Genomic DNA, 12,630 nt, shown 5'->3' with positions numbered 1-12,630 from the left:
TCCCACCTCCTGTGCCCCTCCCACCTCCTGTGCCCCTCCCACCTCCTGTGCCCCTCCCACCTCCTGTGCTCCTCCCACCTCCTTTGCTCCTCCCACCTCCTTTGCTCCTCCCACCTCCTTTTCTCTGGCCTGACTCAGATCTTAGCTGGTAGCAGACAGAATGCTCATGAGTTGCCTACCCAGGTCTCTGGTACAGACGGACATGTGCCTTTCCAGGGGCCACCATGAGCAAGGAAACCTGAAATGGGCTGTGCAGGTCCCAGCAAAACTGGGAACACATCCCTCGCTGCCCTTTGCCCATTTCTCGTGGTTTTCCCATTCTGCCTTCTGCCATGGTACTCACAGCCTGGTGACATGAGCTGAGAAGGAGGAGAACTAGGTTAGCACAATCTTAGGGGCCAAAAGAAGGGGCTTCAAAAATAAAGGGAGTCACATGGCAGGGTGAAGGCAAGAAACATGCAGCTGGATAATCACCCATGGGATGCGGAAATTATGAGGTCACCTTTGAACGTGCTGAGAAGAGAAACCCCATTTCTGGGAGTAGAAAAATGAAATACAGTTGGTGAATTGGAGGCGGATTTGGCTGATTAAAGACTGACTGTGATTTGAGAGAAAGAATGTCGAGGTTCCTGGAGGGAGCCTCAGGGGCTACAGGTTTCTTTTTAGGATGGAGAGACTTGTTTTGCATACAGAAGAAAAAAGCATGATGAGGTTAAAAGAGGCGGGGCACGGTGGCTCACACCTGTAATCCCAGCACTCTGGGAGGCCGAGGCAGGCGGATCACCTGAGGTCAAGAGTTCAAGACCAGCCTGACCAACGTAGTGAAACCCCATCATTAAAAAAAAAAAAAGAGGTTAAAAGAGAGGGGAGGCCAGCTGGGCATGGTGGCGCGTGCCTGTAATTCCAGCTACTCAGGAGTCTGAGGCAGGGGAATTGCCTGAACCGAGGAGGCGGAGGTTGCAGTGAGCCGAGATCGCGCCATTGCACTCCAGCCTGGGTAACAAGAGCGAAACTCCGTCTCAAAAAAAAAAAAAAGAGGGGACGCTGGGTGTGTTGGCTCATGCCTGTAATCCCAGCATTTTGGGAGGCTGGGGCTGGTGGATCACTTGAGGCCAGGAGTTCGAGACCAGCCTGGCCAACACAGCCAAATTTCATCTCTACTAAAAATACAAAAATTAGCTGGAGTGGTGGTGTGCACCTGTAATCCCAGCTACTCGGGAGGCTGAGGTGAAAGAATCACTTGAACCTAGGGGGAGGAGGTTGCAGTGAGCTGAGATTGTGCCACTGCACTCCAGCCTGGGTGACAGGGCAAGACTCAGTCTCAAAAAAAAAGATTTTGGTTTTAAAGAAGTTTGAAGAGAGTGAAATGGAAAGGAGTAGGAAGAGTTCAAAATAAGGGAGCATCATAAAAAAATATCCGATTTTAGGGTCTTGTATTTTGGCCAGAAGCAAAGGATAATGTGTCAGGTACTCTGAGATGGACCGACCCCAGACTCCGTGTTGGTGGGGGAGGGATCCACGGAAAGCAGCCCTCGGTGCCACATACTGCTAGAGAATTACGGTGAGTTTATTGGAGAGAGCTTTCCTGAGGATGTTTCTGGGAGGTTGAGGGAGTTGGGTATTGCAGGAGTGGGCAGGACCCCTGGGTGTTCCATGTGGTGAGCTCATAAGGGTTTGAGCTGATGAAAGGTTTTCAGTGGCTTGGGGAAAGTGACCTTGGGTAGAGTCTTCTCCACATCATAGTCTGCCGGTTCATTTACATGTTGATTGGGTCTTGGGGGCTGACTGCTAAGCTTGTGGAAAGGCCCACACGGTGGCAGTACTTTGTTTTTTTGTTAGCATATTCTATAGTTTTATTTTATTATTTTATTATTTTATTTTTTTTTATTTTTTTGAGACGGAGTTTCGCTCTTGTTACCCAGGCTGGAGTGCAATGGCGCGATCTCGGCTCACCGCAACCTCCGCCTCCTGGGTTCAGGCAATTCTCCTGCCTCAGCCTCCTGAGCAGCTGGGACTACAGGCACGCGCCACCATGCCCAGCTAATTTTTTGTATTTTTAGTAGAGACGGGGTTTCACCATGTTGACCAGGATGGTCTCGATCTCTTGACCTCGTGATCCACCCGCCTCGGCCTCCCAAAGTGCTGGGATTACAGGCTTCAGCCACCGCGCCTGGCCTATAGTTTTATTTTATAGGCTCCGAAGTTTGTTGTTTGTAGACCCAGCAGTAATAGGGCTCCGCAGGATCAATACACATTGAATAAATTCATAAGGGACAGATGTATAAACAAGAAAGTCAGGGCTGTGTGCGGTGGCTCATGCCTGTAATTCCAGCACTTTGGGAGGCCGAGGTGGGCAGATCACCTAGGTCGGGAGTTCGAGACCAGCCTGACCAACATGGAGAAACCCCATCTCTACTAAAAATACAAAATTAGCCAGGTGAGGTGACGCATGCCTGTAATCCCAGCTACTTGGGAGGCTGAGACAGGAGAGTCGCTTGAACCTGGGAGGTGGAGGTTGCGGTGGGCCGAGATCGCGCCATTGCACTCCAGCCTGTGCAACAAGAGCAAGATTCTGTCTCAGAAAAAAGAGAGTCAGAATGCTGTTTTCAGAGAAAACTATCATTCAGACCAGACACTTATACTTCATCAGGAAATTACCTTTTTTCCTTTTGAGACAGAGTTTCTCTCTGTCACCCAGGCTGGAGTGCAGTGGCATGATCTTGGCTCACTGCAACCTCCACCTCCCAGTTTCAAGCGATTCTTGTGCCTCAGCCTCCGTGTAACTGGCATTACGGGCACACACCATCATGTCTGACTAGTTTTTTGTATTTTTAGTAGAGACGGGTTTCATCATGTTGGGCCAGGTTGGTCTTGAACTCCTGATCTCCGGTGATCCACTTGTTATTTCAGTTATTCCAGTTTGTGGGCCTCAACTCTCCCTTTGTTTGGTATCCTGGACTGACCCACCTTTTTTCTTAGATACTTTTTTTTTCTTTTTTTGAGAGCAAGTCTTGCTCTGCCACCCAGGCTGCGATTATAGGTGCTCACCACTGGACCCAGCTAATTTTTTGTGTTTTTAGTACAGACGGGGTTTCACCATGTTGGCCAGGCTGGTCTTGAACTTGTGACCTCAGGTAATTCCCCTGCCTCGGCCTCCCAAAGTGCCAGGATTATAGGTGTGAGCCACGGCACCCAGCAAGATATGTTATTTATTTATTTATTTATTTTTGAGAAGGAGTTTCACTCTCGCTGCCCAGGCTAGAGTGTGATGCCACGATCTGGGCTCGCTGCAACCACCGCTTCCCAGGTTGAAGTGATTCTCTTGCCTCAGCCTCCAAAGTAGCTGGGATTACAGGTGTGCACCACCGAGCCCAGTTAATTTTTGTGTTATTAGTAGAGATAGGAGTTTCACCATGTTGGCCAGGCTGCTCTTGAACTCCTGACCTCAGGTGATTCACCCACCCCAGCCCCGCCAAAGTGCTGGGATTACAGGCATGAGCCACTGTGCCTGACTAATTTCTGTGTTTGGAAGCTCCTCTCCAGGGCTGGACTCCAGTCCATCAAGGCTCATCCTTCTCTCCTGAGCAATTTGAGCTCCGCCCAGTTGGCAGGTCAGCTCCACCCATTGGCAGGTCAGCAGCCCCTCCTTCATTCTTTCTGGGACCGTGGCTTTCCACTTCCCTCATTCCTTTGTTCCTGTAACGTTTCTTTTCAGTAGCCCAAATGCATTGCTTTGTGTTATTTATGCCAGAATATGTAAGCCCTGATTTCTCAACTAAATTGTGACTTATTTCAGACCAGCCCACATCTTACGCGGAGTAGACCCCAGTAGTGGTCACCATGTGTGTGGATGGGGGTTCTCAAACATTGGGGTGCATATGAAGAATTTGGAGGTGCTGTTTAAAATCGGGTATTGGGCCAGGCAGGGTGCCTCACACCTGTAATCCCAGCACTTTGGGAGGCCAAGGCGGGCAGATTGCAAGGTTAGGAGTTCAAGACCAGCCTGGCCAACATAGTGAAACCTCGTCTCTATTAAAAATACAAACAAAATTAGCCAGGCGTGGTGGCAGGCACCTGTAGTTGCAGCTGCTCCGGAGGCTGAGGCAGGGCGCTTGAACTGGGAGGCTGAGGTTGTGGTGAGCCGAGATCCAGCCATTGCGCTCCAGTCTGGGCAACAAGAGCGAAACTCTGTCTCAAAAAAAAAAAAAAAAAAAGCAGGTATTGGATGCTGACCTCCTAGATTCTAATTCTGTGTTGTCTGGTAGGGTCAGGAAGCTGTAAAAATAACCAGTACCCCTCTCCCAGCCCCCTTCTTGTGGATTCCAGTGCATGTGGCCTGACCTGGACCACACTTTGAGGAAGAACCTGCTTCACCTTGACCTTTACAAAGTACTTTACCTACATTGTCACATTCGAAGCTCGTGTTGTGAGGCTAGTTTAAGGAAGATAGTAATTCTTTTTTTTTTTTTTTTTTTTTTAGAGTCTCACTCTGTTGCTCAGGCTGGAGTTCAATGATACGATCTTGGCTCACTGCAACCTCTGCCTCCCGGGTTCAAGTGATTCTCCTGCCTCAGCCTCCTGAGTAGCTGGAATTACAGGCACCTGCCACCATGCCTGGCTAATTCTTTTATTTTTAGTAGAGATGAAGTTTCACCATGTTGGTTTGGCTGGTCTTGAATTCCGGACCTCGTGATCTGATCTGCCCGCCTCGGCCTCCCAAAGTGCTGGGATTACAGGCACGAGCCACTTTGCCGGGCATCCCCCGACCCCCCCCCCCCCTTTTTTTTTTTTTTTTTTTTTGACGCAGAGTCTGGCTCTGTCACCAGGCTGGAGCGTAATGACAGGATCTCAGCTCACTGCAACCTCCGCTTCCCGGGTTCAAGCCATTACCTGCCTTACCCTCCTGAGTAGCTGGGACTACAGGTGCAGGCCACCACGCCCAGCTAATTTTTGTGTTTTAGTGGAGATGGGGCTTTACCTTATTGCCCAAGCTGGTCTCCAACTCCTCAGCTCAGGCAACACACCAAGTCAGCCTCCCAAAGTGCTAGGATTACAGGTGTGAGCCACCATGCCCAGGTATTAATTCATCTTATAAAAGTCGGAACTAAAGCCTGGAAAGGTCAAAGAGCTCGATGAAGGTCACGTAGGTAGTAAGGGGTGATTGGACCAGATCAGGGCTCCTAAGTTCGTTGCTTTTCTCAAGGTGCGGGGCTCTCCGAGCGCCTTTATAGCCACGCCCACCTCAAATGGAGATCCCGGAGGGCGCCTGGCTTCAATTTTCCTTTTTCCGGAGGGGAGATGGATTGCCTGGAATGGACCTTGGCCCTGGCAGGGGAGAAGCTTCCTGCTGGGCAGATCCTGGCAACTGTGTTGGTGTGGGCATGCACAGGGAACCCCGGCCCTGGCAGAACCTTGCGATCTTCCGTGGGTGGGGGGAAGAGGAAGGGGAGGGAGGAGACGCTGAGACTGGACCTTCATCTTGAGCGCGGTGGGTGGCGCGTGGGAGAAGATGCTGAGCGCTTCGAGGGGAGGGAGGGAGAGGGGCCCGAGCACCGGCTTCCTGGTCCGTCCTGCCCTCCTTGTTCTGTAGGTGCCATTTACAGGGTGGAGAGACCTCCGGGCCGGGCCTCAGGCCGCGCGCCCCTGCCCGTCCTCCAGCCGGCCTTTGGAGAAGGTGCGAGAAGGCGGCTAGGATTTGGGATTCTTGTGGAGGCTGAGGGGGATGGGGTGTGACCGTTTGTCCGGGTCTGACCCTGGAACAAAGGCTTTTTCCACGGAGAGCCGAGGGCTTAATGCCCCCCGTTAGCCGGAGTGGGGGGCCCATCAGCGCGTGAACTGCTGAAAACAGCCTTCTGGGGATCGTTTTGCGTAGCCGCTCCGCCTCCCTCGCGCTGGCGGCGAACTCTGGCCGGGGCTGCAGTGGACGGACCTTCCCGGCCGAGCGTCCCATTGTGTCCCTAACGCCCAGTGACAAAGGCCGCTCGCCGGTGGCCACAGTCGCGAGGCGGGTCTTACCTCCAGGCCCGGTCCCTTCCCCCACGGCAGAGGCGGGGGCTCCGGCTGGGTCCCCTGAGTCCTCACGGGGCTCTTCCGAGACCCCAGAGCTCTCCGCAGGGGATGGCGCTGCTGGCACTGAGGAGGGAGAGGCCCCGGGACACGGGCGGGGCACAGAACCTGTGACGGCCGTTTTGAGACGTTGGCTTAGACGTCTGCATTCATATCACAGGCATTTCTAGTGCTCCCTCCACCCGCCCCCGGCCCCCAGGCTTTTGCCTGGATTCTTAGCATTCAGAGTTCCATTTGGCTCCTTGCTGAATGAAGTGACCCCGGTGTCATGTTGCTGGTGTCACTTTAGGAGAACACACAGGCTCTCAGCTGCTCCCGTTTTGGTGGGACCCGTCTGACGACGCTGTCATTGTGCTGTTTACTTGTCCGTCCGATTGGAACAGGGCGGATCTTCACCCGGGCTGTATATCGCACCGTAGAACCACCTGGGGGTCACGAACACCAGCCTGTACCCCACAGGTTCTGATTTGGTCGCTCTGGGGTGGGACACACGCAGCTTTCCTCTCCTTGAGTGATACCAACGTGCAGCCGGAGCTGAGACGTCACTCTAGTGACAGTCACCTCGCTTCCTTTCTTCCTTTCCTTCCTTCTCTCCCTCCCTCCCTCCCTTCCTTCCTTTCCTCTCGCTTTCTTGCCTTCCTTCCTTCCTTTCCTTCTTTCTCCTTCCTTCCTTCCCCTCTCTTTCTTTCTTTTTTTTTAAAGATGGGGTTTCACCATGTTGGTCAGGCTGGTCTTGAACTCGCGACCTCAGGTGATCCGCCTGCCTTGGCCTCCAAAGTGCTTGGATTACAGGCGTGAGCCACTGCGCCCGGCCCTCTTTCTTTTCTTCTCTTCTCTTCTCTTTCTTTTCTTTTCTTTTCTTTTCTTCTTTCTTTCTTTCTTTCTTTCTTTTTTCTTTTCTTTTCTTTTCTATTTCTTTTTCTTTCCTTCCTTCCTTCCTTCCTTCCCCTCTTTCTCCTTCCTTTCGTCCTCTTTCTTTCATGTTTCTTTTCCTTCCTTCCTTCCTCTCCTTCCGTCCCCTTCCTTCCTTCCCTCCCTCCCTCCTTCCTTCCTTCCTTCCTTTCTTCCTTCCCCTCTTCTCTCTCTCTCTCTCATGAGGCCTTGCTCTGTCACCCAGGCTGGAGTGCAGTGGCACAATATCGGCTCACTGCCACCTCCACCTCCCAGGTTCAAACAATTATCCTGCCTCAGCCTCCCAAGTAGCTGGGATTACAACCATCTGCCACCACACCCAACTAGTTTTTATATTTTTAGTAGAGATAGGGTTTCACTCTGTTGGTCAGGTTGGTCTTGAACTCCTGACCTCAGGTGATCCACCTGCCTCTGACTCCCAAAGTGCTTGGAATTACAGGCATCAGCCACCATGTCCAGTCGTCTTTTTTTTTTTTTTTTTTGAGACAGAGTTTCACTCTTGTTACCCAGGCTGGAGTGCAATGGCACGATCTCGGCTCACCGCAACCTCCGCCTCCTGGGTTCAGGCAATTCTCCTGCCCCAGCCTCCTGAGTCGCTGGGATTACAGGCACGCGCCACCATGCCCAGCTAATTTTTTGTATTTTTAGTAGAGACGGGGTTTCACCATGTTGACCAGGATGGTCTCGATCTCTTGACCTCGTGATCCACCCGCCTCGGCCTCCCACAGTGCTGGGATTACAGGCTTGAGCCACCGCGCCCGGCAATCGTCTTTTTTTCTTTTTTTTTTTTTTTTTTGAGATGGGGTCTCGCTCTGTCACACAGACTGGAGTGCAATGGTGTGATTTTGGCTCACTGCAACCTCCGCCTCCTGGGTTCAAACAACTCTTCCTCAACCTCCCTAGTAGCTGGGTTTACAGGCGCCCGCCACCACACCCAGCTATTTTTTTGATTATTAGTAAAGGTGGGGTTTCACCATATTTGCCAGGCTGGTCTCGAACTCCTGACCATGTGATCTGCCCATGGTGCTGGGATTACAGGTGTGAGCTACTGTGCCTGGAGGTGACTGTTACCTTTCTACAGGCAGAGGGCAGGAGACACCTCAGGGCAGGCAAAATTCTGAAATGTGGTCGGCTTCCAGCCCCACTAATTATGCAGGGGGCCTCAATTTCTCAACCTCAAAATCCTTATCTGTGAAATGAGACCTAACTCATAGTGTGGTTTCAAGGATTAAATGAGATTATGGCATCAAGCCTGTGCGTATGCCTGGCACACAGGAGAAGCTCAACACTTATGAAGTGAATGATGCTCTGGTAGGGAAAGCTGAGTGAAACTCCCAGTCCTGATCAGATGCAGTGGTTACGTAGTCCCAGCACTTTGGGAGACCGAGGCGGGTGGATCACCTGAGCTCAGGAATTCGAGACCAGCCTAGGCAACATGACAAAACCCCGATCTCTACAAAACAAAGTAATTAGCCAGGTATGGTGGTATGTAGTCCCAGCACTTTGGGAGACCGTGGCAGGTAAATCCCCTGAGCTCAGGAGTTCGAGACCAGCCTAGGCAACACAGCAAAACCCCCATCTCTACAAAACAAAGTAATTAGCCAGGTATGGTGGTATGCACCTGTGGTCCCAGCTACTCGGGAGGCTGAGGTCGGAGGATCACCTGACCCTGGGAGTTCAAGGCTGTTCAAGATGGTGCCACTGCATTGCAGCTTGGGCGGCAGAGTGAGACCCTGTCTCTTTTTTTTTTTAGATGGGGTTGCACCATGTTGGTCAGGCTGGTCTTGAACTCCCAACCTCAGGTGGTCCGCCCGCCTTGGCCTCCAAAGTGCTTGGATTACAGGCAAGAGCCACCACGCCCAGCCAAGACCCTGTCTCAAAACAAAAATAAAAGAAACTCTGAGTCCTAGTTTCTGTTGATACAAACCAGTTGTAGTATGACCTTAACAGCTCTCTGCTCCCAAGTTTCCCTGTGGTTCCTCCCAGGTTCAAAATTTTATATTTCCTGGGCTGGGCACGGTAGCTCACTCTTGTAATCCCAGCACTTTGGGATGCTGAGGCGGGTGGATCACCTGAGGTTGGGAGTTCAAGACCAGCCTGATCAACATGGAGAAACCCCATGTCTACTAAAAATACAAAATTAGCAGGGTGTGGTGGTTCATGCCTGTAATCCCAGCTACTCACGAGGCTGAGGCAGGACAATCACTTGAACCCAGAGGCAGAGGTTGCAGTGAGCCAGGATCGTGCCTTGTACTCCAGCCTGGGCAACAAGAGCGAAACTCTGTCTCAAAAAAATTTTTTTAGGCTGGGCGCAGTGGCTCAAGCCTGTAATCCCAGCACTTTGGGAGGCCGAGGCAGGTGGATCACAAGGTCAAGAGATCGAGACCATCCTGGTCAACAAGGTGAAACCTCGTCTCTACTAAAAATACAAAAATTAGCTGGGCATGGTGGTGCATGCCTGTAGTCCCAGCTACTCGGGAGGCTGAGGCCGGAGAATTGCTTGAACCCAGGAGGCGGAGGTTGCGGTGAGCCGAGATCGTGCCATTGCACTCCAGCCTGGGCAACAACAGCAAAACTCCGTCCCAAAAAAAAAAAAATTTTTTTTTTTTGTTATACTTCCATGATATCATAGACAGTAAAATTTTATATTATATTGCTTTATGTAAGCCCCATGTATTTCAAATAACTTCCCTAAAAATTTATAGTTCTCTATTAAACTATAGTTAGTAATTGAGATAATGTAAAGTGAGTTCAGGGAAACTTTTTATATCACTTGTCTTAGATGAATGGCTAACAGTAGTTTCTTGTACTTACAAATAGTTAAATTCTTTTTTTTTTTTTGAGACAGAGTCTTGCTCTGTCGCCAGGTACCAGGCTAGAGTACAGTGGCGCAAACTTGGCTCACTGCAGTCTTGGCTCACTGCAATCTCCGCCTCCTGGGTTCAAGCAATTCTCCTGCCTCAGCCTCCTGAGTAGCTGGGACTACAGGTGCATGCACCACCATGCCCAGCTAATTTTTTTGTATTTTTTAGTAGAGACGGGGTTTCACCATGTTGGCCAGGATGGTCTTGATCTCTTGACCTCATGATCCGCCTGCCTTGGCCTCCCAAAGTGCTGGGACTACAGGCGTGAGCTACCGCGCCCGGCCAGATTGTTAAATTCTTAGACATCAACTCAGTGTTCCTGAGGCAACTGCGGGTTTTGAGTTGTTTTTCTAGATCTGGTGATAGATTTGTAATAATAACATTATTAGTAGTAGCTATCATTTCCGAAAGCATTAAAACTATTAATTTGTTTGATCCTTGCAATAATCCTCTGGGATTAGGATTAGCACTGAGACGAAGGATCTCTTAGCAAGGCAATTTTACTTTCTGCAGAGAGGGTACTTCTGTGAGCTATCTGTATTGATTTGAGACAGAATGAGGAGTCTCCATTGAGGGCCCGAATCTGGAAGGCTGACCAGAACCCCTGAGGAGCTGCAGGTGTCCCTCACCCTGAGAGGGCTTCCCTGTCTTTGAACTGGGGTGCTGTTGATGATCCGATCCCATCCTGGGCCCTTCCTTCATGGGCAGCCTTGGTGGTAGTTTACAGGGCACCAGGAGACTGGGAAGGTGCTCTGAACAGGCTTTGATGTTGCCAGCCCCGGGGGCCTGACCCTGTTCTCCAGGCAATCCTGGCTATGACACCAGCAGTGTGAGTGGGACCTTGGAAGGCAGGGCTCCTGACTTCTCCAGGGATGAGCACAAGACTGCTGAGATTAAGGGTTTCTTTTTCTTTTTTTTTTTAAGATGGGGTTTCACCATGTTGGTCAGCCTGGTCTTGAACTCAGGACCTCAGGTGATCTGCCCACCTCAGCCTCCCAAAGTGCTAGGATTACAGGCGTGAGCGACTGCGCCCAGTGATTGAGGGTTTCAAACCACTGCCCTCTGCTCTGGTCACATCACTTGTGTATCTTTGCAGGCTTGATTAATCTGCCAGAGATTTTCTCTTATTTTTTTGGAGATGGAGTCTCACTCTGTCACACAGGCTGGAGTGCAGTGGCACGGTCTCTGCTCACTGCAGCCTCTGCTTCCCAGGTTCAAGTGATTCTCCTGCCTCAGCCTCCCGAGTAGCTGGGATTACAGGTGCTCACTACCACGTCCAGCTAATTTTTGTATTTTTCATAGACATGGGGTTTCACCATGTTGGCCAGGCTGATCTTGAACTCCTGAACTCCTGACCTCAGGTAATCTGCCCACCTTGGCCTCCCAAAGTGCTGGGATTACAGGCATGAGCCACCGTGCCCAGCCTCAGAGCTCTTCTTTGAAGCAGGGTTGTCATTTGTTAACTTTTTTTAAAGGTGATTTCTTTTATCTCCCTTCTTTTCTGCTATCATCGTTCCACCCACCACTCCTCCAACATCTGTCTATTTGCCCTTGCTGCCTGGGCCTTAGTAGTAGTTTTAAAATTCCTTGCAGACAGTTCTCTCCTTGAATTAATATTTATTGATGGAGCTCCTGCTCTGGTGCCGTAGGAGAGAGGGTGGGAAGAGTAAAGCTGCCCAATCCAGCTGGGGGGTGTGGGCAGGAGACTCAGTAATGACAGGGTGGTCAGGGCCAGGACAGGGCCCTGTTCTTCCCTGCTGTGAGCCAGCTGGATGAATCTAAGACAATGCAGGTGGCAATTCTGGATTGGTTGTTGGAAACAGATGTTTGGTGCTGCAAAGAAAAAGTTAGCACCGAGACAAAGGATCTCTTAGCAAGGCAATTTTACTTTCTGCAGAAAGGGTCCTTGTTAGCTATCTTGCTTCAAAAGTCAACTAACAAAGGAAAAGCGGACTTATTTATCTTATGTATTTGGGGTTGTCTCTGATTTTCTTCACCATCTAAACGAAAACTCGATTGGCTAACTACTTAAAACTTTTCTAAACAGGTAAAAGCAATGGAGAACAAAAACAAAGTCCAAATGAGGAAGGGCAGGGACTGTGAGCTGGGACGTGCCTGTGAGCACATCCACACAGATATCTTGGCTAAAGTACAAGGACACAGAATGTACCACGTGCCTGTGAGCATGTCTCACAGCTGCATAGGATACGGCTTAACAAAGAGCCACTAGCAAAGAGCAAGAAGGCTTTGAAGAAAGTCTTTAAAACAAACTGTTATTTCTAACACTTACGATTATTCTTTAACAAGAAAGGACACTTTGAAGAGGAGCTTTGCCACTTCCCACGATGGTTCTCCAACTTTCTGGTCCCAGAACCTCTTTATAGTCTTTAAAATTCTTGATAATTTCAAATACTTTTTATTTATGTGGATTTTATCTATTAATATATCCTGTATTAGATGTTAAAATTAAAAAGTTTTCTTTTTTTTTTTTGAGATGGAGTTTCACTCTTGTCACCCAGGCTGGAGTGCAATGGCACGATCTCGGCTCACTGCAACCTCCGCCTCTTGTGTTCAAGCAATTCTCCTGCCTTAGCCTCCCAAGTAGCTGGGATTACAGGTGCCCACCACCATGCCCAGCTAATTTTTTGTATTTTTAGTAGAGATGGGGTTTCCCATGTTGGCCAGGCTGGTCTTGAACTCCTGACCTCAAGCCGCCTCGGCCTCCCAAAGTGCTGGGATTACAGGTGTGAGCTACTGCACCTGGCCAAAATTGAGACATTTTCTAAAT

The 12,630-nt window shown here is 50.2% G+C and overlaps 1 protein-coding gene across 1 annotated transcript in view; it reads left to right on the top strand.

Moving 5' to 3' along the window:
* Positions 1–12,630, top strand: part of LOC116543769 (adenosine deaminase 2-like) — a 24,455-nt gene that overhangs the window by 2,996 nt on the left and 8,829 nt on the right. The gene's annotated exons all lie outside the window — the stretch shown is intronic.

This window comes from Sapajus apella, unplaced genomic scaffold (genome assembly GCF_009761245.1).
Source record: "Sapajus apella isolate SASKATOON/1434 unplaced genomic scaffold, GSC_monkey_1.0 scaffold195, whole genome shotgun sequence".
Taxonomy (NCBI): Eukaryota; Metazoa; Chordata; class Mammalia; order Primates; family Cebidae; genus Sapajus; species Sapajus apella.
This window is presented reverse-complemented; position numbering and strand designations above follow the sequence as displayed.